Source organism: Anomaloglossus baeobatrachus, chromosome 2 (assembly GCF_048569485.1).
Source record: "Anomaloglossus baeobatrachus isolate aAnoBae1 chromosome 2, aAnoBae1.hap1, whole genome shotgun sequence".
Classification (NCBI taxonomy): Eukaryota; Metazoa; Chordata; class Amphibia; order Anura; family Aromobatidae; genus Anomaloglossus; species Anomaloglossus baeobatrachus.
In genome coordinates this window covers 521,439,565-521,466,530 of record NC_134354.1, presented here as the reverse complement: position 1 = coordinate 521,466,530, position 26,966 = coordinate 521,439,565, and positions in this window count along the sequence as shown.

Genomic DNA, 26,966 nt, shown 5'->3' with positions numbered 1-26,966 from the left:
GTTTCTGGTTTTGGAAATGCATTCCCTGGTTTGTTTGTTTGAAAAACAAACTGTGCTTTATTCACTCTCCCCAGTTCTGCTTTTGTCTGCAGCGCTGATATCCAATCATAATGACAGTGCTGCAACCAATCAAGGAGCTCAGCAGCTAATTAATTGGTTACAGTATTATTGACGTGATGTCAGAGATGTAGACAATTATAGACACCAACTGCCACAGCAGTTTGTATTTTTTACAACAAAAGGAAGCATCAGACAGCAAGTGGATGTGAGCAGCCAGCCTCATGTAGGGGATACTTACATGAATACATCACCAGAACCACCATCAGGACATTAGTATATTGTTAGAACCAAGTTTTGAATATTTGAAGACGATTTGGAAGATTGTGCTCAGTTTCTGAAATGTATGTAAACATATGCTAATTTAACCCCTTCACGACCGCGGGCAGTAAAATTACGTCCTATTTTAACGTGACTTAATGACCAGGGACGTAATTTTACTGCCTAAACTTCATTTGATTGCCGTGGCCATAGCAACGGCTTTCAAATGATGTCCCCTGCTGTTTCTTACAGCAGGGGACCTTTGCTTGACCCCAGGGGGGGCGGCATCGCCACCCCCTATCGACGATCGATGTGATTGGCTGTTCAAATCTTAACAGCCAACCACATCGATCGCACTAATTTCGGCAAAAATAATGCCCGAATTAGTGCGATCCTGTGAGATCCAGCTATGAGATGCCGCAGCTGCTGCAGCATATCATAGGTGGACCTCAAACATGCCGCCCCCAGCCCCTGCAGCACTGATTGGAGCGATCGTGCTATGACGCGCAATCGCTCCAATCAGTGTGCAGTGGGGCGGTCTGATCTGCCGGTGGCCGCCCTCCCCAGGCCTGTGCTGGCCTGCGAGCCCTCCCCCAACATGTCTGCAGCGTGCAGTGGCTGGTACTTGTGGTACCACGCCACCGCTGCTGCTGCCGCCGTAGCTGAGGTCACCGCTGCTGCTGCACGTGAGTACTGTGCTCACTTTGCAGCCAGCCCCTGCGCGCTCCCGTGGTGCCCCTGCCGTGCCCCCCCCGCGATCTGCTCCCCCCAACCCCCCCCACACCCCCCCGACATCCCGATCTGCTCCCCCGTGATCTGACTGCCTCCCCCATTATCTCTGTTCTGCTTCTGCAGCTCCCTCTCCGGTCTCCCCCTCTGCTCTACCCCCTCCCCCTCTGCTCCCCCCCTTCTGCTCTCAACCCCCCCTCTGCTCTCACCCCCCCTCTCCCCCTCTGCTCTCCCCCGACGTCCTCTTACCTGTCTTCACCGGCCTGATCACATCTGCGTCCATCGCTGGGTCCTTCCTGGGCATTCTGCTGATCTGCCTGCTGCTCCTGTAAAGCTGTCCATCTCTCTGCCATCTGTTCCTCTGCAGCTCTTCTGGTCAGTGATCCTCCTGCTAGTCCTCTGGGTACTGTGAGTATAACTTTTTTTTTTTTTTTCCGTATCCCCTGTCCATTTTTACACCTCATCCGTCCGTGCGTCCCGCCAAGCGCTGATCAGGGATGCAGATAACGGATCGGCATCCCTGCTCAATTTTTGGCGTGACTTTTTTTTACGTATCCCCGACGCTTTTTGTATCGCATCCGTTCGTGCGTCCCGCCAAGCGCTGATCAGGGATGCAGATAACGGATCGGCATCCCTGCTCAATTTTTGGCGTGACTTTTTTTTCCGTATCCCTGACGCTTTTTGTATCGCATCCGTCTGTGCGTCCCGCCAAGCGCTGATCAGGGATGCACATAACGGATCGGCATCCATGGTCAATTTTTGGCGTGACTTTTTTCCGTATCCCCGACGCTTTTTGTATCGCATCCGTCCGTGCGTCCCGCCAAGCGCTGATCAGGGATGCACATAACGGATCGGCATCCATGGTCAATTTTTGGCGTGACTTTTTTCCGTATTCACGACGCTTTTTGTATCGCATCCGTCCGTGCGTCCCGCCGAGCGCTGATCAGGGATGCAGATAACGGATCTGCATCCGTGTTCAGTTTTTGGCGTGACTTTTTTCCGTATTTACGACGCTTTTTGTATCACATCCGTCCGTGCGTCCCGCCGAGCGCTGATTAGGGATGCAGATAACTGATCGGCATCCCTGCTCAATTTTTGGCGTGACTTTTTTCCGTATTTGCGACGCTTTTTGTATCGCATCCTTCCGTGCATCCCACCAAGCGCTGATCAGGGATGCACATAACGTATCTGCATCCATGGTCAATTTTTGGCGTGACTTTTTGTTTTACGTATCCCCGACGCTTTTTTTTATCGCATCCGACCGTGCGTCCTGCAGCGGCCGATCAGTGCACTACGTCTGTGCGTTTGAAAAGTCAAATGGCGCTCCTTCTCTTCTGAGCCCCGCCATGCGCTCAAACAATTACTTTCCACCACATATGAGGTATCTGCGTACTCAGGAGAAAATGCACAATACATTTTATGGTGCATTTTTTCCTGTTACCCTTGTGAAAAAAAAGCTACCTGGTTGAAGCAACCGTTTTGTGGTAAAAAAAAATTCTTTTTCTTTTCACGGCTCAACGCTATACACTTCTGTAAAGCCCCCAGGGGTTCAAAGTGCTCACCAAACATCTAGAAAAATTATTTGAGGGCTCTAGTTTCCAAAATGGGGTCACTTGTGGGGGAGCTCCATTGGTTAGGCACCTCAGGGGGTCTTCAAACCCGACATGGCGTCCGCTAATGAGTGCAGCTAATTTTGCGTTCAAAAATTCAATTGGCGCTCCTTCCCTTCCGAGCTCTGCCGTGCGCCCAAACATTTGATTTTTACCACATATGGGGTATCAGCGTACTCAGGAGAACATGCACAATAAATTGTATTGTGTACTTTCTCTTTTCTCCCTTGTAAAAATGAAAATTTTATGGCTAAAGTAACATTTTTGTGTTAAAAAGTAAAATTTTCATTTTTTCCTTCCACATTGCTTTGGTTCCTGTGAAGCACCTAAAGGGTTAATAAACTTATTGGATGTGGTTTTGAGCAGTGTGAGGGGTGTAGTTTTTAGAATGGGGTCACTTTTGGGTATTTTCTGTCACCTAGGCCTCTCAAAGTCACCTCAAATGTAATGTGGTCCCTAAAAAAAATTATTTTGTAAATTTTGTTGGAAAAATGAGAATTTGCTGATGACCTTTGACCCCTTCTAACTTCCTAACGGAAAAAAAATTTGTTTCGAAAATTGCGCTGATGTAAAGTACACAAGTGGGAAATGTTATTTAGTAACTATTTTGTGTGACATATCTCTCAGATTTATGGGCATAAATTTTCAAAGTTTGAAAATTGCGAAATTTTCAAAATTTTCGCCAAATTTCCTAAATTTTCACAAATAAACGCAAAAAATATCGGCCTAAATTTACCACTGACATGAAGTACAATATGTCACGAAAAAACAATCTCAGAATCGCCAGGATCCGTTGAAGCGTTCCAGAGTTATAACCTGTCAAAGTGACACTGGTCAGAATTGCAAAAAATGGCCCGGTCATTAGGGTGTTTTAGTGGCCGGGGGTGAAGGGGTTAAACTGGTTTTGAGAGCAAAAACGGAGCAGAGTCTCGACAAATTCTATTCATAATTTCAAACAAAGTTTTGAGGATTTTTAAGTTTTCACATAGCCATGAAGCTTGTTTTCCATTGCTAAATGTGTGCAAGGTCAAAACCACCATCAGCACATGAATTCAGTGCCAAAACCACTATCAGCACATGAATACAGCACCAGAATCTCTGTCAGTACATGAATTCAGTGCTAGAACCACTGTCAGCATATGAATGCAGTGCCGTAACCACTATCAGCACATGAATGCAGTGCCAGAACCACCATCAGTACATGAATAAATCACCTAGATTAGCCCTATGTACAATTGTATTGCATGGGGTTATACCGTTTTTCTGTAACAATTATTAGGAGATGCTGGGAGATGTTGCTGTCAGTAATTATCAGACTGCTGACCATACAAGAACCACAGTACTAATAAGATAAGATGCAGGCAGTATCACAAATAAACATGTACAGTACAGACCAAAAGTTTGGACACACCTTCTCATCTCTAGAACAACTATTAAGAGAAGACTTTGTGCAGCAGGCCTTCATGATAAAATAGCTGCTAGGAAACCACTGCTAAGGACAGACAACAATCAGAAGAGACTTGTTTTGGCTAAAGAACACAAGGAATGGACATTAGACCAGTGGAAATCTGTGCTTTGGTCTGATGAGTCCAAATTTGAGATCTTTGGTTCCAACCACCGTGTCTTTGTAGAAAAGGTGAACGGATGGACTCTACATGCCTGGTTCCGGAAGCATGGAGGAGGAGGTGTGATGGTGTGGGGGTGCTTTGCTGGTGACACTGTTGGGGATTTATTCAAAATTGAAGGCATACAGAATCAGCATGCCTACCACAGCATCTTGCAGCGACGTGCTATTCCATCCAGTTTATGTTTAGTTGGACCATAATTTATTTTTCAACAGAACAATGACCCCAAACACACCTCCAGGCTGTGTAAGGGCTATTTGACTAAGAAGGAGAGTGATGGGGTGCTACGCCAGATGACCTGGTCTCCACAGTCACCAGACCTGAACCCAATCGAGATGGTTTGGGGTGATCTGGACCGCAGAGTGAAGGCAAAAGGGCCAACAAGTGCTAAGAATCTCTGGGAACTCCTTCAAGACTGTTGGAAAACCATTTCCGGTGACTACCTCTTGAAGCTCATCAAGAGAATGCCAAGAGTGTGCAAAGTAGTAATCAAAGCAAAAGGTGGCTACTTTGAAGAACCTAGAATATAAGACATATTTTCAGTTGTTTCACACTTTAAGTATTTCATTCCACATGTTTTAATTCATAGTTTTGATGCCTTCATTGTGAATCTACAATTTTTAGAGTCATGAAAATAAAGAAAACTCTTTGAATGAGGAGGTGTGTCCAAACTTTTGGTCTGTACTTTACATCCAGATACCATATAGATACCATCTATGATTGGAGTAATTCCCATGACGTTTGTCTTCATAAAGTGCAGATGCCATGATGAGATTTCATGGCCAGAGCTTGTCTCTGAAGACTTCCCTCTTCTCCGGTCTTCAGCAGCACATCCCGACATGGTGCCTTTAAAAATAAAAGAATCATTATACTTCCCCATAAATATGAATTTCTCCCATGCTGCGCCTCTACATAAATAATTTCTGTGCTTCTTCCACAAAATATCTTAACCCACACACACACACACTACTCTTCTCCAAAATATCCCCCCACACTTTCCCTCTCAATAATATATCCCCACATTGCCTCTCTACAAAATATCCCCTCACATTTTCCTTTTCCATAATATTCCTTCATGCCGCCCCTCCATAATATATTGCCCACACTGCCCCTCTCCATAATATTCTCCCCACACTTCCCCCTCTCCATAATATTTCCTCCACACTGCTTGTCAGGACTCTGCTATTCTGATTACCTTCTCGGCATGTGGATCACTAAGTGTGGATGTATAAGTGTGCAGCTAATGAATTAGGCCGAATTCTATATTATAATAATAATAATTAATAATAATAATAATAATTTTATTCATTTATATAGCGCTATTAATTCCACAGCGCTTTACATACATTGGCAACACTGTCCCCATTGGGGCTGACAATCTAGAGTCCCTATCTGTATGTCTTTGCACTTATTCATTTATCATCTCTACTCTCTATCATCTAATCATCGTGTCTGCTCTTTTCACAGGTATGTGTGACAAATACCCATCTTTCCCATGACCTGCCTTTCTTTTTCTACCCTGTTTCTCTGCATCTGGTATGTGTGTAACTGACCATTCAATGAACCCCCTTCTCACTTTTCTTTATGACCCTCTTGCTATCTCTGCCTATGCTATCTTACAGCTGGGCTCAGCTTTGATTTAAGTAATCAGGGTGAGCACCAGCCCTTTCCTTCTGTGATCCACCTGAGTTCTCCAACACTATATATTTGCATCACATTGTCTGCTTAGACATTGTCAGTGTGTGGATCCTTAAATGTGGATCTATAAGTGTGCAGATAATGAATTTGGCCAAATTGGGCCTGAAGGGACTGGAAGGTAACTGGATATATAGTCACTTTAAACAATGTTTGTGTTTCTCTTCACTTTCAAACCTATAATACTTAATTTTCTACTTACCCCTCTGTTCCCATACACCCTGTAATGAACTATTCATCTCTCCCTCCATTCTCCCCACCCATCTCACCTCCTCCTCATATCTGTTCCTCCACATAACACCTTGTGCCTCCCTGTGTCTCCAGACGCACACGACCACCTCATGGCCTCTCCTGCTCCCACCTGCTAACACTCTCTCTTCTTATCCTTACTGCTGTGGATATCTCTCCTAATCCTGGCCCTCCTCACCACATCCCAATTGTCACATCTAACTGCCATCCACAATCTAAGGCCTGCGCCACACATCCGTGCCTCCGGCACGTGTTTGTCATTTTTTACACGTACCGGCGGCACGGAGACATGTACAGCAATGCTACCCTATGGTAGCAGGCACACACACGTAAAACCACACGGAACGTGTGTCCGTGTGCGTTTGTACGTGTGTGCGATTTTCAAAGCGCTGACATGTCAGTGTTTTCTCCGGCAGCACGGGTGTTACACGGCCCGCACCCGTACCACACGGGTGTAGTGTGGATGCGGTCCCGTGTGACACGCGCCGGAGTAAACACACATGTCAGGGAAAAAAATAAAAAACATTAACTCACCTTCTCCAGCCCTCCTGTCTCTGCCGCTGCTGCCTCTTGCTGCCGACCGCCGCTCATTATTCTCATTGAATATTCACTTCACTGCCTGGCAGCAGCAGCAGCGGGGAGACAGGAGGGCTGGAGACCGAGGATCAGCACCACGGACAGCAGCGCGGACATCAGGAAGGACCAGGTGAGTATAATAATTACCGGTTCTACGTGTGCTATCGCGGATAGCACACGTAGAACACACGTGTCACGCGCACGTACCAGAGACACGTACTTACCTGCACGCAACACGCAGGGAAAATACGTGTCTCTCGGCACGTGCGTGAAATTCACGTGAGTGTGGCAGAGGCCTAAGGCCTGCGCCACACATCCGTGCCTCCGGCACGTGTTTGTCATTTTTTACACGTACCGGCGGCACGGAGACATGTACAGCAATGCTACCCTATGGTAGCAGGCACACACACGTAAAACCACACGGAACGTGTGTCCGTGTGCGTTTGTACGTGTGTGCGATTTTCAAAGCGCTGACATGTCAGTGTTTTCTCCGGCAGCACGGGTGTTACACGGCCCGCACCCGTACCACACGGGTGTAGTGTGGATGCGGTCCCGTGTGACACGCGCCGGAGTAAACACACATGTCAGGGAAAAAAATAAAAAACATTAACTCACCTTCTCCAGCCCTCCTGTCTCTGCCGCTGCTGCCTCTTGCTGCCGACCGCCGCTCATTATTCTCATTGAATATTCACTTCACTGCCTGGCAGCAGCAGCAGCGGGGAGACAGGAGGGCTGGAGACCGAGGATCAGCACCACGGACAGCAGCGCGGACATCAGGAAGGACCAGGTGAGTATAATAATTACCGGTTCTACGTGTGCTATCGCGGATAGCACACGTAGAACACACGTGTCACGCGCACGTACCAGAGACACGTACTTACCTGCACGCAACACGCAGGGAAAATACGTGTCTCTCGGCACGTGCGTGAATTTCACGTGAGTGTGGCAGAGGCCTAAGACAAATTTTGGCAACCCTTCTAACCTCATACCCATTCACCCAGCCCCCGCTACCCCAGTCCCACTAACAGGAGCTCTATGGAACGCTCGCTCTGTCTGCAATAATCTTCCCTTCATCCATGATCTTTTCATCACTAAGAAACTTTCCTTCCTTGGCATCACTGAAACCTGGCTCACCCCCTCTGACACAGCCTCTCCCACTGCACTTTCTTAGGCTATGTGTCCACGGTAGAATGTTGTTGCGGATTTTTCTGCATGAAAATCCGCGGCTTTCCCGCAAAATCCGCACCTTTTCAAAGGTGTGGATTTGCCGCGGATTTACTGCGGATTTACCACGGAATTGCCGCAGATTTTGGTGCGGATTTTTTTTTTTCCCCAATTCTGAAGCCAAAATCCAAATCAAAATCCGCAACAATAATTGACATGTTGCAAATTTTTCCAGATCAAAATACGCACCAAATCCGCCGCGGAAAAATCCGCAGCATGGGCACAGCATTTCCAAAAAGCCATAGAAATGGCTGGGAAGTGCCGCTGCTGCAGATTTTCGGGAAATCCGCGGCTTTTCCGCGAGAAATCCGCGGCAAAATCCGCGCATTTTCCGCAGCGTGGGCACATAGCCTTGTGGTGGTCTCCATCTGTCTCACATCCCCTGCCCCAGTAACAAGCATGATGGAGGAGTTGGTTTGCGGTTTGCTCCTGTGTGAAAAATGCTCCTTTACACCAATTCCACTGCCACTTTCTGTTACTCTCCCCTCTTTTGAGGTGCACTCTGTTTGCATCTACTTCCCCTCCAACCTCCAACTGGCTGTCATTTATCGCCCTCCAGGGCCATCCACCGCCTTTTTTGACCACTTCACCACCTGGCTACTTCATTTCCTTTCCACCGACATTCCCACCATCATCATGGGTGACTTTAACATCTCCATTGACACTTCCCACTCATCTGTTTCTAAACCTCTAACACTAATTTCCTCCTTTGGCCTCACCCAATGGTTTTCTGCAGCTACTCACAAAGATGGCCACACTCTGGACCTCATCTTCACCCGCCTCTTTTCCCTATCTAACCTCTTTAACTCACCTCTTCCCCTGTCTGACCACAACCTACTAACATTCTCTTCCCTCTCTTCTCTAAGTACGCAACCCCCCTCCACAAACTTTCACACCCTTGCAGAAATATCAAACACCTTGATTTACACGCACTTTCTCAGTCCCTTCTCCCTCTTGCACACATTGCTTCTTTACACGATGCAGATGCTGCTGCCACTTTATACAACACCACCATCTCTGCAGCTCTCTAATCAGCTGCCCCCCTGACACGCAACAAAACCCATACAATAAACAGGCAACCCTGGCACACGAGCCAGACTAAAGAATTGAGACGGGCTTCCAGAATCGCTGAGCACAGATGGAAGAGGTCTTATTCCGCCGAGCACTTCGTCACATACAAACAGGCCCTCACCACTTTCAAGTCTGCACTCACTACTGCAAAACAAACCTACTTCTCATCTCTCATATCCTCTCAATCTCACAACCCAAAACAACACTTTCAACTCTCTCCTCTGTTCCCCAGCACCACCTCCCTTTCCTCTCATCTCAGCTGAAGACTTTGCCTCTTTCTTCAAGCAGAAGATTGACAACATCAGTGCAAGCTTTGGCCCACAATCACCACAGCCCCTTCTCACAACTACTCAGCCTTCTTTCTCCAAATCCAGCTTCTCCACCATGGCAGAAGATCATCTTTCCACTCTACTCTCAAGATCACATCTCACAACCTGCCCGCTTGATCCACTCCCATCCCACCTTATCCCCAATCTCACCACAGTCTTCATCCCGACCCTAACCCAAACTTCAACCTATCACTAAAAACTGGTGCATTCCCTTCATGCTTTAAACATGCCTCCATTACACCTATCCTCAAAAAGCCCTCCCTTGACCCTTCATCTGTGTCAAACTATCGCCCCATATCACTTCTCCCCTATGCCTCAAAACTACTGGAACAGCATGTTCATCTTGAACTGTCCTCACACCTCTCTTCCTGCTCCTTCTTTGACTGTTTGCAATCTGGCTTCCGACTGCATCATTCCACTGAAACTGCCCTAACTAAAGTCACTAATGACCTACTAACCACCAAAACCAAGTGACACTACTCCTCCTCCTCCTCCTGGACCTGTCCGCTGCCTTTGACAAAATAGACCATTCCCTTCTACTACAAATTCTATCATCTCTGGGCATCACAGACTTGGCCCTATCCCGGATCTCCTCATACTTAACCAACCAAACTTTCATCATCTTCCACTCTCACACCACTTCCTAATCTCGCCCCCTATCTGTCCGTGTCCCCCAAGGTTCAGTTCTAGGCCCCCTGCTGTTCTCCATCTACACCTTCAGCCTGGGACAGCTCATAGAGTCCCACGGCTTTCAGTATCACCTCTACGCTGATGATACGCAGATCTACCTCTCTGGACCTGACATCACCTCCCTACTAACCAGAATGCCACAATGTCTGTCTGCTATTTCATCCTTTTTCTCTGCTCGATTTCTAAAACTGAACAAGGACAAAACAGAATTCATCATCATTCCTCCTCACTCAACCCCCCCACCTAACATATCCACCAATGTCAATGGCTGCTCGCTTTCCCCAGTCCCACGTGCTCACTGCCTGGGAGTATTTTGAGAATCTGATCTCTCTTTCAAGCCACACATCCAAGCCCTATTCACCTCCTGCCACCTCCAACTCATATATTTCCCGAATCCGTACATTCCTTTCCCAAGAAGCTGCAAAAACCCTAGTGCATGCCCTTATTATCTCTTTCATGGATTATTGCAACCTCCTGCTCTGTGGCCTCCTTCTAACAGTCTCGCACCCTCACAATCTATTCTAAACTATGCTGCCCGACTAATCTACTTGTCCCCCTGCTACTCCCAGGCCTCTCCTCTCTGCCAATCCCTTCACTGGCTTCCCATTGCCCAATGACTCCAGTTCAAAACCCTAACCATAACCTACAAAGCCATCCATAACCTTTCTCCTCCCTACATCTGTAACCTAGTCTCCCGGTACTTACCTGCACGTAACCTTCGATCGTTACAAGATCTCCTTCTCTACTCCCCTCTCATCTCCTCTTCCCACCATCGCATCCAAAATTTCTCCTGTTCCTCCCCCATACTCTGGAATGCCCTGCCACAATATATCAGACTCTCGCCTATCCTGACAAGCTTCAAAAGGAACCTGAAGACCCACCTCTTCTGACAAGCCTACAACCTGCCATAACCCTCTGTCTGATACAGCGCCGCACGACCTGCCGTACCCTCATCTACTGTATCCTCACCCATCCCTTGTAGACTGTGAGCCCTCACGAGCAGGGATTTCTCTCCTCCTGTACTAGTCTGTGTTTTGTATTGTTTATGATTATTGTACTTGTCCCTATTATGTATACCCCTTTCACATGTAAAGAGCCATGGAATAAATGGCTCTATAATAATAATAATAATAATAATAATAAATACCTTTTGGGCATTATTGCCCTCTTCCAAGATAGCATCTTCTGCTTCATTCCTCTCCATGTGCTTTTTTGCTCTTTTGCCTTTATAAACTCCTGTCCAGCCTCTAGTCCTCTGCTTGAGTATTCTGCCTGGTTTCCTGCTCCTAGTGGCTTCTCAAGTTCCTCCACCTACTCCAGCAATTCCTGTTGCCTTGTCCTATGCTGTGGCTCTTGCTAAACCTCCCTCTGCTTACACGTAAGCTGGTTTGGCAAAATAAGTGCTCTGTCACTTCCACATTTGTAAAGATGCAGTAGCAGAGCACGGACTTTAGTAAACTGCTCTCCATCAGGTTCTGGGTGATTATTAAACTGCTCTGCATCTGGTTCTGGACTTTCTAAGATTTCCTCACAGGGCTTTAACCCTAGAACGCGCAACCATAGAAATCTACAATAGAAAACAAGTAACCTAGCAGGCCTGCGAGGCCCCAGGTATGCGTTCTAGGGTTAAAGACTGCACTACTAAATTGCTTTATCCTGTGAGGTTTTCAAGGGACTTTCCTTAAAGGCCTCATTTGATATTTTCACTGTGTGTTTATGGACTTGATTTTATTGCTCTGCACTTAGCTTGTTATCACAGTGTGTTACAATACAAACTTTTTCACCTATAAACTGGGTTCAGTTGTGTCTTTGCTCCATGCAAATAGATTCCTGAGTTATCCACTATAATTATTACACTGTTCTTCTTCATAATATTCCCCCATGCTGCCCATTTCCATAATATTCCCCCATGCTGCCCGTCTCCATAATACTTCCCCCATACTGTCTCCTCAATAATATTCCACCCACACTGCCCCTCTCCAAAATATCTCTATTCTGTTAATAATTGACTGGGACAGTGAGTATGGTATGGATCATCACGGGACCCCCTTATTGGATTATGCCGGACCCAAATTTGATTGTTCCTTCCAATAAATTGGTGAAAGAGAAAATGTTTTGGGGAGTATTTTCTCATATAAAAATTTGTTTGTCGTCTATTTTTTTTTTTTATTAGTGACTGAATTATTGAAGTTGGGTGGTGACATTACACAGCTGGTATCAACCCCATATATTACCCCATCTAATGGATCCGCCTCTTTTAGGGCAGCTGTAGCCTGCTATTTTAATGCTGGGGAGGTTCAATCAACGTGGACCTCCCTAGTCTGAGAATACCAGACCACAGCTGTCCGCTTTAACTTGGCTGGTGATCCAACTGGGGGACCCTAAGTTTTTTGTTTTAAATTATTTATTTAATTTAAAATAACTGCGTGGGTGCCCTCTGTTTTAATTACCAGCCAAGGTGAAGCTGCCATCTGTGGTCTGCAGGCTGCAGCCATCTGCTTTACTGTAGCTGGCTACAAAAAAATAGGTGGGACACCACATTGTTTTTTTTTTAAATTAATTATTTAAATTAATTATTTATTTATTTTTCCGCTAAATACAAGGTTATGCATCTTTTAGTACCACATGAAGGGCACTAAAGGGTGCAAGATTACAAAATGCTGGGGAATGGAATATTATATACTGTGCCTTGTGAAAGTATTCAGCCCCCTTGAATTTTTCAACATTTTCCCACATTTGAGGCTGTCAAGTTGAATAATATTTATTGCTTATTTTAAACTGAAAAGTGCTGCGTGCAATATTCGACCCCTTTACTTTCAGTGCAGCAAACTCACTCCAGAAGTTCATTGAGGATCTCTGAATGATCCAATGTTGTCCTAAATGACTGATGATGATAAATATAATCTATCTGTGTGTAATCAAGTTCCGTATAAATGCACCTGCTCTGTGATAGTCTCAGTGTTCTGTTTAAAGCGCAGATAGCATCATGAAGACCAAGGAACACAACAGTCAGGTCCAAAGCACCAAATCTACACCTCCTGGCTAAAAAAAACATCAAAACCACATGAGGTATGATACGGTAGTGATTATTTGCCAGGAGGGGTAGAATGGGTGGACGAATATCGTGAAAAAATTTCAGCACCAAATCTGCATCTCTTGGCAAAAAACCGCGGTTTTCTGCCAGGAGATGCAGGTAAGTTCACTGGGTTTAATGAGGTCACATGTGCTAAGGATACCTGTGGTCACAGATGGAGGTCTTCAGCTGTGACCGCAACTAACCCAAGTGACGTCACCGCTGATTGCTGTGGCTCATTCATTCTCTGTCTGGAGCTCAGAGCGGACACTCATGTTCCATGATCGCAAGGTCATATGTAACAGATCTGGAATCATCCTGGGACCTCGTGTGGATTACATCAGACATGCAGTGATGTTTTAGGGGTTAATAAAGTGGTGAACCAGGGTGTTTTTTGTATTTTATTCCAAATAAAGGATTTTTTTGGTGTTTGTGTTTATTTACTTTCAGTTACCCTCCTCATTAGTAATCTAGGCCTTAGTGTTAGCTGTGGGCTGCCATTAACCTCTAATATTACTCTGATTGTCACTGCACCTGGGCAATTGGGAAGCACCAGGTAAAGCGCAGGGCTTGTTGCATCTAATGGATGCGACAATCCTGAATGGCTGCAGGCTGATATTTTTAGGCTGGGTGGTGGCCCAATAACCATGGGCCTCCCCAGTCTGAGAATACCAGTTCTCAGCTGTCAAGCTTTATCTTGGCTGGGCATCAAAATTGGGGGGGACTGCATGCCATTTTTTAAAATTATTTATTTCATTAATTTAAAAAAAAAAAAAAAAAAAAAAGGGGGCTGCATACGGTTCTTCCTATTTTGATACACAGCCAAGATAAGCACACAGCTAAGGGCTGCAGGCTGTAGCTGTATGCTTTATCTGTGCTGGGTATCATGATATGTGGGACCCTACATCAATTGTTTTATTTATTTTTATACCATACTGACCCGCAGGCAGCGCCTGTGATTGATTCCAGTCAGATGCTGTCACACAGGCTGGGGGAGCTTCTGACTGTAACCAATCACAGATGCCAGGATGGCCGGTGGGCGGGTAAAGCAGTGCAAATGGATGAGCAATAATGAGCGGCCCAGGTAGTGAATGAGAGGCCGCAGGAGCAGTGTACAGCTGTACCAGGGCCTCAGTAAGTACAGCGTACTTGCTCCCATCCCCCTATCCCTTCTACCACAATCTTTGATCGCCAGATTCTGATCCACATACACTTATATGGGGACCGGAATCCAGCCCAGAACCAGATTTTAAAAACCAGATCACGAGGATCTGCCGGTGCCGGTTATCTGTCCGCTCATCACTACAGCTGCATTGTCTTTTCGAATATATCATGTTAACTGATGAGAATTTACTTTTCTTCAGTTCTTTTCTTCTTACTTCTTTTCTTCTCCTTTTTTATCGTCTTCTCTTTAGTTTTCTATAGTAGCTTTGCTTTTTTTGCACTGAACCAGTTCCTGTGGAAGCTGAATGGTAATTGGTTCTGGGTATTCAGTGTGACTAATAGAGAAATTTGTAAAGAGTATTGTATATTTTGTGGAATATCACTATTCTCTTTTCTTAAATGGTCATATGTGTTATCTAATTTGGAGATGTCTTTTCCAATTTAATAAAGTTTGATTTGCAAAAAAAAATATTTTGAAACACCTTTGATTCATTACATGCATTCATTGAGAAATGTAGTGAGTAAAATTGGGTCACTTATCATGTTTCTGCTGCTCTGGCACATCAAGGGCTCAAAGAAAATGTGACATATCACTGCAATATTCCAAAACTTGTGTCTAAAATAAAATTTTAGTGCAAATAAATGTAATTTTTAATTCTTACAGCCCAACGTTATACAATGTGGGTTTAAAATGCTCACTACATCCCTAGATTAATTCCTTGAGAAGTGTTTCTTTTACAAAATGATGTCACTTGTGGGGTATTTCTACTGTTTTGGCTTCATAGAGTCTCTACTAATATGATATGACATTATGTCCACTGACTATTCTAGCAGATATTGTGCACCAAAATCCAAATGATGCTTTCTTTTACGAGCTCTGCCATGTACCCAAATAGTATTTTCTGAACATAAATGGAGTAGCAGTTTACTCGGGAAAAATGGCACAACAAACGATGGGGTCAATTTTTTCCTGTTAGGACGGGGTCATATTAGCATATGTGCATCGGATGCGATATGCTAATTGTGGAGACACGGGGCTCAATGGGTGCTCTTGTCCACTGGCCCAGCCGCCTTTAGAAAGACAGCGTGGCTCAGGGCTCATCCCAACGGAACGCCGGCCTCCTTAACCGTGGGCGTAACACTACTCAGACAACACAGGGTGAGGGAACCACAATAATTAGACTTTATTGGATCCCCAAACAATTAACGGCACATAACACATAACCAGCAAAACACACAAATGTAACAGGCAACAGAGTCTCACCCTTCCGCTGGCTCACCAGGGATTTAGAATGTCCATGCCTCAGAGCTTCCAGGGCCGCTTACTCCAGTCCAGCAGCACCCCGCTTTTGGCGGCCACCCACCGAGAAAGGAATAACGCCAGATTTAGGAAGCTGTGTGAGGTCTGCAAAGTCTGTACCAGGTGACTGAACTGTCCCAACCTGAGTGTCCTCCTTAGGTAGTCCTGGTATGATGTTACAATCCTGGCAGCCGGAGTCGAAATCCCTAGGCTGTGGATATGGTCTCCAACCGGATCCGGAGTCCCTAGATTGAAGCCATAAGATATCCTGATCCTCTAGTCAGCTCCAAAGAGCTTAGACTGGATCCATCAGCATCCATCAACCTTCATCAACCCTGGTGGCTTAAAGAAGTCCCTTTTATAGCCATAACCTTCCCTTAGGATACACTGCGTCCTCATCGATTGGTTGGACAAGATTGCTTCTCCCATTGGATGAATTTCAAGCTGCATGGATAATGTTCATTTAAATGATGTGCATAGAAATACTCAGTATAACTACATGGAGTCGGCAAGTCACCGACTAGACAATGGCTACTAAGGTAATTACATTATCAATACACAACTACAATACAATGGTTACTGGAAAAGTCTGGAGAGCAATAGCTAAGCAAACATGACTTAGCACACATAAGAACAATAGACTGGCTGAATGTTAAGAAACTTTAACCCATGAGACTCCATGTCGTCACACTAATGACCAGGGCCGGACTGGGACTAATATTCAGCCCTAGCATTTCGAGGTGCACAGGTCACTTGTCGCGTGGTGAATGTGTAATATATTTCTGCACTTGTAGGTTATGTAACACAACCATATAACCTATAGTCACAGCTGCATCCAGTATTACTGCTCAGTCCTATTCATTGCTCTTAGATGCAGGACCTGGCAAAGCCACTATTTTCCCTCCAGAGCTGGGTCTCATAGATAATGAAGAGGATGCTGTGCTCCATATAATGCTGCGGTCTTGTCATATAGATGATGGGACAGGGATGCAAAATGAGATTCCCCTGAACTAATATTGATGGCCAATTTTACAGATAGATGATCAAGGAAGCTGTAGTTTTCACTGGCGCTAATTTTGGGGGCATACCACTTAGGGAATGTGCAATGACATTTTTGGGGGCAGATCCCGCCATGGAAACCACTATGAAAAATACTCAAAATGAATGAACATATGCATCTACTTGCTGTGCTCAGGGGAAGGATTTGGAGCATCTTTTAACCACTTCACGTTTCTAAAACCACCAAGCAGTTAAAAGAGGTGACCAGTTTATTCTTGTGGTGTTTTCCACTCAGAGAACATTCTATACTTTACAATGCAGATCAATGGGAAGGCTCAGACAATGCCCGTACATCTTTTGTTGCGTTTTACCATTTCTTTTTCTTAAAAACGCAGTAAAAATTGTGTGACAAAAACAATGGGAAAACACTAAAAAAACCAAAGATGGTCAAAACCATCAAAAAAATATCCAGGAAACGACTGTAAAACTACATAGAAGGAAAAAAATATGCCACGGTTTTCAACATCTGCTTGAAAAACATGACAGTTTTGCTTGAGTTTAAAATAACTTGTGTGCACATACCCTTACATTTTCCAGTTATGGAAACCCATTTCACTCATTTTTTATTTGTTTTATTCACTCTCCTCAGGTCTGCTATTGTCTGCAGCACTGATGTCTCATCACAATGACAGCGCTGCAACCAATCAAGGAGCTCAATGAAGAAAAAACAAAAAGCCAGCACCAAATGTGCACTACAGCACTAAACATTCCAAACTGTACTTATTATAAAAAATGTTTTGAGATTTTTGGCAAAAAATTGCAATTTCTTGAGCTGCTTCGCCACGTCACGGCAAATCTCATTTGAAGCAGTCCTACACTAAAATATTTTTATAAAATGTGCCATACGGCCTCACATATGAATAGTAGAACTGCTCTTAGCAGCACTCACCTGGTCTATTTCAATCCCGTACCCATGACTGAGTCATGGCTGTGGGCGGGACAGGTCCAAGCAAATGCTGCATGAAGTAAATAGCCTGTGGACAAAGCCTGATGACTTAATGTGAACAGTCACCAACCGCCAAAATCCAGACAGATGGAATACATCCCAAATTGGGGTGCATAGCAAGGTGGAGGTCAACCACCAACCAATTCAATGAAGAAAAAACAAAAAGCCAGCACCAAATGTGCACTACAGCACTAAACATTCCAAACTGTACTTATTATAAAAAATGTTTTGAGATTTTTGGCAAAAAATTGCAATTTCTTGAGCTGCTTCGCCACGTCACGGCAAATCTCATTTGAAGCAGTCCTACACTAAAATATTTTTATAAAATGTGCCATACGGCCTCACATATGAATAGTAGAACTGCTCTTAGCAGCACTCACCTGGTCTATTTCAATCCCGTACCCATGACTGAGTCATGGCTGTGGGCGGGACAGGTCCAAGCAAATGCTGCATGAAGTAAATAGCCTGTGGACAAAGCCTGATGACTTAATGTGAACAGTCACCAACCGCCAAAATCCAGACAGATGGAATACATCCCAAATTGGGGTGCATAGCAAGGTGGAGGTCAACCACCGACCAATTCAATGAAGAAAAAACAAAAAGCCAGCACCAAATGTGCACTACAGCACTAAACATTCCAAACTGTACTTATTATAAAAAATGTTTTGAGATTTTTGGCAAAAAATTGCAATTTCTTGAGCTGCTTCGCCACGTCACGGCAAATCTCATTTGAAGCAGTCCTACACTAAAATATTTTTATAAAATGTGCCATACGGCCTCACATATGAATAGTAGAACTGCTCTTAGCAGCACTCACCTGGTCTATTTCAATCCCGTACCCATGACTGAGTCATGGCTGTGGGCGGGACAGGTCCAAGCAAATGCTGCATGAAGTAAATAGCCTGTGGACAAAGCCTGATGACTTAATGTGAACAGTCACCAACCGCCAAAATCCAGACAGATGGAATACATCCCAAATTGGGGTGCATAGCAAGGTGGAGGTCAACCACCGACCAATTCAATGAAGAAAAATCAAGGAGCTCAGCAGCTGATTGCCTACAGTGCTGTGGATGTGATGTCAGAGATACAGACAATTATAGACACCATATGCAACAGCAGTTTGTTTTTTTATAACAAAAATGGATGCATCAGAAGCATCATCAGCACATAAATGTAGTGCCAGGTCCACCATTAGCACATGAATGCAGTACCAGAGCCACCATCACCACATGAATGCAGCACCAGAACCACCATCAGCAGATCAATGCAGTGTCAGAACCACCATCAGCCCATACATGCAGCATCAAAGCCACCATCAGCACATGAATGCAGTGCCAGGAGCACCATCAGCACCATCAGCACAGGAATGCAGTACCAGAGCCACCATCAGCACATGAATGCAGTACCATCCCCACCATCAGCACATGAATGCAGTACCATCCCCACCATCAGCACATGAATGCAGCAAAAGAGCCACCATCAGCACATATATGCAGTGTCAAAACCGCCACCAGCACATGTATTCCATGCCAGAACCACAGTCAGCACATGAATTCAACTTCAAAACCATTGTCAGTACATGAATAAGTCACCAGGCTTTCCCCCATGTACAATTGTATAAACTCCCAGTTTGTCCTTAACAATGGTAAGGAGTTACTGGGAATTGTTGTTATGAATAATTATCAGACTGCAGACCATAAAGGAACCACAGTACTGATAAGACACAGACAGTATCACAAATAAATATTTACATACAGGTATATGACATATATACCGTATATGACATCTTCTCTGAACAAAGTTGTTCCTGTCCCTTTTGTCTCCACATAGTACAGATGCCATGATGAGATTTTATGTACACAGTTTGTCTCTGAAGGCCTCCCTCTTTGTTCTTCAGCAGCACTTCCATACACAGTGCCTTTACAGTAGGTAATTACATTGGTAATACAGTAGTATTTTTTGTTTTATAAGACACACCAGATTTTAAGACGCAACCCAAATTTAGAGATTAAAAAAAAGATAAAAAAAAATGAGGTACGTCTTATACTTCGGTGTTGTCTTACCAGAGGGGGGCAACAGTGGTGGTGAGGCGGGGTTACAGGAGGCAGATGTTGTGCTGGCAGAGGTTGTGCTGGCAGCGGCGGTGGGTCCATGGTGGTAGTGGCGGTCAGTGGTGGCAGCAGCGGGTCAGTGGTGGCAGCAGCGGGTCAGTGGTGGTAGCGGCGGCAGGTCAGTAGTGACAGCGGCGGTGACGAGTCAGTGGTGGCAGCGGCGACTGGTCATTGGTGGTAGCGGCAGTGGGTCAGTGGTGGAGCAGGCCGGTGTGGTGAGTGTCCCAGTCTGTCTGTGGTCCTGGTTCAAGTGTTGGCACCCGGAGCGGCACATGCTCAGATGGAGCTCTCATCCAAGGGATCCATCTGCGCACTTCTCACTTCCACATTGATTAATCATCTTTGGCTTCTCCCTGGAGCACTTACCGCTGCTCGATGAGTCTCTGTGGTGCCCAAAGCAGTGTGATGAGGTCATCCAAGTGTAGTCCGATGTTTCACATGCACCCATAGACTTTATTGGTGTGAATGAGCCGAGATTCACAGACAATCACAGCATACTGTTATTTTTTCCTCATTCCGATTTGTGTTGACGAAAACATCACATATCTGAGCTGCATCATTATATAACAATGGGCAAAGTGCATTGCGAGATTTTCTTGCATTGCACTTGTGCGAGTCATACGCTAGTGTGACTCTGGCCTTACCCCTTATACCTAACAAAAAATGATGTTGTTTTAAGATTAATTCTGATGTAAAGAACACCTGTGATAAATGTAATTTGTTAACTTGTCTGTGTGGTATGACTAGCTGGTTTAAGGGCATAAAAATTCAAAGTTAGAAAATTGTTCTAAATGTTCTAAATTTTTGTCAAATGTTATATAATTTCATAAGTAAAAGCAAATCAAATCAATCTAAATAAATTACTAGTATCACAAAGTAGAATGTGTCACGAAAAACAGTCTCACTGGGACATGTTGAAGCATTTCAGAGTAATTATCAGAAAAAGTGACATTGGTAAGAATTGAAAAATTTGGCCTGGCCAGGAAGGTTTCAGCTTCAGCAGAAAGGAATTAAAGGGAATCTGTCAGCAGGTTTTTGCTATATAAATCAAAAAATGCCTTTAGAACCATGAGGGGTTCAAGAAAGGAATTGGTGTGTTTTTCTTTAAAATAATTAATTTTTATTCACAATTCTTGGTTAAAAATTACAACTAGTACATACTCATAAATATCTGTATAAAAGGACAGGATCGATAAAACAAAAAAATACAACACAATAAAGTTTAAGACCAAATTGTATGGACCACCATAATTAAATAACCTATAGAATATATAATATATATACAAAAGTGCAAAAGTGCTCTATCTTCCTAAATGTCACTAATTAGGTATGGTTAAAAAGGTATAAAAAGAGAATAGCCTATAGAGATAAAGTGCTAGCAAAGTGAAAAGTTTGTTGCTATAATCAAAATACCTTGAAAATGGTCAGGGTTGTTTGGTATATCGCAATATCCCGACGCGCGTTTCAGCGCGCTTTCTTCAGGGGATGCTGAGAGGGAACAGGGCTAAAGGTTCTTAAATATCCTGTTGTGGATTGGTAAAGACCGCCCGTAATAACAAAACAGCTGCTAATTCCGGCCGCGGGGTTGGAGCGGCGCATGTATACCATGACAACCACCACTATATGTGATCACCGCCCACCGGACGTGAAGCACATGGCAAACCGCGTCGTCATAGTAATAGACGATGCTGAATGTCAGCGTATCTTTTTGCCGGCGGAGAGTGGAGATCAGTGAGTGGAGCACGTGTATAATGTGCACCCCCGTGCTTTAAAAGGCAGCATATTGTAAGTTCATAATCAAAACATGAACAGTATGGTGAGAATGTGAAAACTATATGGATATATAAATTTGGGTATCTAAGGGATACTACATAAAATGTGAATTTTAAAAGTGAGTGAAAAAGACATATGAATGCTGCGATAGAAGGAAGAATTCCTATATTACACTAGTGAAATGAAGAAAAGCAAAAGGGAAAAAAGGGAAGTGACATTATTCATAATGAAAATTCATCTAGGGTGTAATCTATTAATGAATTAATAATATGTGATTAGTGATATCAAAAGTGTAAATATATAATCCTTAACTATAATTTTACATAATAGGTGAAAAAAATAAAAAATAAGGATAAATAAATATAATATATATAATGTCCATGTCTATTTAAGGAGCCAAATTTGTAAATGCTCCTGCTTTTTGCTGTCCTCAAATTGCTATTATATCTTCTTTTTTATTCTTTTTTTCTTTCTTTTTTTTCTGTCTTTTTTTTCTCTTTATTGGTAGCCATGATATTTCCCCATCATCGGACAGAATACCATATATAGCCGGAAATACTGTTTCAAGGGCGGTTCTCCCAAAAGAAAACAGGCGGTATGCATAAAATTAACATCAATAAATTTTTATTCATAAAAACAGTGTGAATATTTATAAATACTAAAATACCCCATACATAAATATAATAATAATAAACCCCCCTAAAAGAATAAATCTTCATCCGAGTTGGTTTGATAATGAAACGTTTTATACCCACAAAATCATGTACATATGTGCAGAAACGCAAACAGGTCGCTCACCATTGTGTATGCCCCGAAGCCAAAGTTTTTATTTAAGCCCATAGGGGCAACACTATTTAGCCTATAAATCCATTTACTTTCTGTGCGGGCTAATGTTTTTTTCAAGCAACCCCCTCTGACGCCCATACTAACCTGATCAATGGCCCTTGCCTTAAGAAGACTCGAATCGCAGTCGTGATGGTAGAAAAAGTGTCTGGCAATTGTCTTGAGCTGGGAAGGATCCTCTGCCACCTTCCCTTTTTCAATATCCCTAATGTGTTCGCGTATGCGGACACGTAGCTCCCTGGAAGTGAGGCCAACATAAATCTTTTTGCAGGGACATTCTGCTACGTATACAACCCCTTTTGAAGAGCAATTTAAAAACTGCCTAATTTGAAAGGTTTGTGAAAAATCCGCATTATGAAATTCCTTGCTTTTCATCATGTTGAGACAGGCCTTACAATGTCCGCAAAGAAAAAATCCTTTGGTTGACAGCCAACTGTATTGTTTTTACCCTTGTCAGGATCAAAGTGACTGTGTACTAAAATGTCACGTAAGTTCTTGGATCTACGAGCCGTGATCTGTGGATGAGGGGGGAGACATTTCTTTAAAATAGGATCACTAAGTAGAATGGGACAATATTTTTTGATTATGGAACTAAAATCCCTCCATTGTTTGTTATAATCAGCTATTAGCCGTACTCCATTCTCCGGGGTTTTGGTTTTAAGGGATGGTTTATAGAGGAGATTATTTCTATCCATTCCTTTTGCTCTATGATAAGCCTCCCTAATCACCTTTTTACTGTATCCTCTCTCTTCAAACCTTTGTTGTAAGCTTTCAGAATGTTTCTCAAAGGATTGGTTAGTGGAACAAATTCTTCTGGCACATATAAACTGTCCAATAGGGACTCCTCTTATGGTAGCTGGGGGATGGGAGGAATCAGCCTTTAAGAAAGAATTGGTTGCTGTGGGTTTGCGATAAATCTCCGTGGAAATATCCCCATTATCCAAAGTAAGTATATTGATGTCCAGAAATTCAATCTTTCTGACAAATTGGTAGGTGAGCTTCCTGTTGATAGTGTTACTATTAAGGTTCAACATGAATTTCTCAAGGTCAGGAATTGTACCCTCCCAGACAAAAAGGATGTCATCAATATACCTCATCCATTGGTGCACCTGTTCACTGCCCGATATTGGTTCACTTACAAAGATTTCTCTTTCCCATGCTCCTAAGAATAAATTTGCATAAGAGGATGCGCAAGATGCGCCCATGGCAGTACCCTGTTTTTGTAGGTATATCTGTTTGTGGAAGTAAAAGCAATTGTGTGTCAGAACGAATTCTAACAACAAAAGAATCAATTCCAACATACCAGGGTCCATGTTACTCTTATTGAGGAACCAGGCAATTGCCTTGAGGCCATCATGGTGTCTTATGGAGGTATAAAGAGCCTCAATATCGGCCGTGACTAAGACCATATTCTCCGTTAACTTCAACTGATCTAAACGTTGAAGGGCCATAGTAGTATCCCTCTAAAAGGATGGCAGAGTATTGACTAGAGGTTTGAGAAAGTAGTCTATCATTTGACAAATCACTTCATTAAGGCCATCATTACCCGATACTTTGTGCCTGCCCGGGGGATCTTGTAGATTTGTATGCACCTTAGGGATAATGTAAAAGGTAGGCAATTTAGGATTCAAAAGGCGGAAATGTTTAACTGTATCCTCAGGAATTAATCCTGCTTCGTAGGCTCTTTGAAGGATGGCTAATAATTCTATCTTGTAATGTGGAAGGGGGTTATGTGGCAATTTGGCGTAACAATCTACATCTTCTAAAAGGATGTGGGCTTGTTTCATGTAAAGTTTGGTAGGCCAAATTACCACATTGCCCCCCTTATCCGCCTGTTTAAAAACTACATCATCCCAATTTCTCAATTCTTTAAGAGCTTGTTGCTCCTCTTTGTTCAAATTGTGTAACCAAGAGGGTTGTTTGGCTAAACTCTCTATATCTTTGGTGACCATTTTAGTGAAAATATCTACAGAAGGGCAGATACCCAATGAAGGGAAAATTTTAGATTTATGAAACAAATGTAAGGGAAATTTACTGACCTCAGTCATGGGCTCGTTTTCGTCAAGGAGAGATTCCAAAGTAGCCAAAGCCTCCAATTCCTCTCTAGTTTGAAATACATCATTAGATTTAAAATGAAGCTTTTTGAGGAGAACCTTCCTGGCGAATAGGTGAACGTCTTTAATGGTTAAGAAGGGATCTAGAGAACGGGCAGGAGAAAAAGTTAGACCCTTACTCAATAAATTATACTGTGCATTGCTCAGAATATGTTCAGATAAGTTTATCACTTTATTATGTTCTCTCAGCTGCTTATGTTTATTCATATTCCTGGATTGAGGAAATTTTTTTCTTTTACCAGATTGTCTGGTGATAGGGCCATGTGCCTTTCTTGAATTCCTTTCTTGAAGCCCTCATGGTTCTAAAGGCATTTTTTGATTTATTTTAACGGTTAAGGTGTACTTGCACGGAATATTTTGATTAATCATTTTTGCTATATAAGTTGAAGCCAGAATACTGTAAGGGTTGCTTGCCTCATGAAGAAGCAATAGCGAAACGCGCGTCAGAGGATTCGGTACATTTGGTATCTGGACTGCACACAATTGTCATCTTTATATCATTCCAGTCTGGATTTTATTTCCCCATTATGGATGTTTGAGATATCTGGCTACTACTGTATACGTATGAGTGAGTTAAGTTAGAACATTTTCTTTTCAGGGAATTCTCCGTCTTGATGTTTATTTAAGATCAGCATTCTTATATGTTAAGAGTTTTTTACCACCTCAATTGTACTTGGCACTTTGAAGTACCTTATTTATTTATTAAGATTAGGGCTGAGCAGATCTGGACTGTAAAAGTCCAGATCCGCGCGAATTCAAAGATGCCCGGGTGCCGGACCCGGGCCGGGAATCTGGCTGCACGATCTGGAACTGGAGAAATTAATGGGAAAATAAAAAAACAAGAATTAATCAAGAGTTTCATGCTTACGGTGACTGGGTGTTATAGCGGCAAATTGCATCCGGGTCGCGTATTCACTTCTTGTACTGCGCATTAGGCTCATCACATACACACAGCTTTCCCCGTCCACCAGCCATCCTGTCGTCTGTGATTGGTTGCAGTCAGACATGCCCTCAGCCTCTGACAGCATCTGCTTGCAGTCATGGCTCAGCACAGCTCAGTCATAGTCTACACTCACAGCTGGCGGTTGTGTTCTATGGCCACTCGCAGTGAAATGTAGCAGAGCTGGAAGCGGCGTGGGACCTCGTGTGGATTACGCCGGACCTGGATGGGTGTGTTGGGGGGTTAATAAAGTGGTGAAAGAGGGTGTGTTTTTGTATTTTATTCCAAATAAAGGATTTTTTCAGTGTTTTTGTTTATTTTCTTTCATGTACAGGTTAGTGATGCAGGCATCTCATAGACCCCATGGGCCATCATTAACCTAGGGTTATTAACCCCTGCTATTACCCCGATTACCAGCACACCATGGCATATTGGTAAGAGTCGGTAAAGCCCGCTTTACACGCTGCAATGTATCTTACAATGTGTCGGCGGGGTCACGTCGTAAGACATCCGGCATTGTAAGTTACATTGTAGTGTGTAACTGCTACGTGCGATTGCGATTGAACGGTAAAACGTTCATCGCACGCACGTCGTACACTCCTCATGAATTGTACGTCAGGTTGTTCATCGTACCCGGGGTAGCACACATCGCAGTGTGTGACACCCCAGGAACGATGAACAGATCTTACCTACGTCCTGCGGCTCCCAGCCGGTAATGCGGAAGGAAGGAGGTGGGCGGGATGTTTACGTCCCACTCAGCTCCGCCCCTCCGCTTCTATTGGCCGGCTGCCGCGTGACGTCGATGTGACGCCGAACGTCCCTCCCACTCCAGGAAGTGGACGTTTGCCACCCACATCGAGGTCGTATGGAAGGTAAGTATGTGTAACGGGGGTCAATCGTTTGTGCGGCACGTTCAACAAATTGAACGTGCCACACATACGATGGGGGCGTTGCAAATCGCATACGATATCGTATGCAAAATTGCAATATGTAAAGCAGGCTTAAAGCACCGGGATTGTCACATCTAATGGATGCTGCAATACCGGGTGGCTGCGGGCTGAGAATACCAATCCCCAGCTGGCTTTATCTTGCCTGGGTATCAAAATTAGGGGGAACCGCAAGTGGTTTTTTTTTTTAATATTTATTGAAATAATAATAAAAAAAAAAAAAAAAAAGCCGCATGCGGTTTCTCTTAGGCCAGGATCACACTTGTGAGTGACTTGTGCCAGTCTCGCGTCGCATCACCTGGCTCAGCCGCACACTCTTCTGACAGGAGCGGGTCGGCAGCATGTATTTCTAAATACCTCCATGCTCCTGCAGGTGAGTGTGCAGCTACCAGGTGATGTGATGCGAATCTCTCGCACGTGTGACTCTGGGCTCTGAATGCACAGCACAGATAAAGCCTGACAGCTGGGGGCTGTAGCCGCGGGCTTTATCTGTGCTGGCATCAGAATACGGGGACCCTGCGCCGATTGTTTTATTTATTTTTTATACCACCATACTGACCCACAGACAGGTGCACTGCTT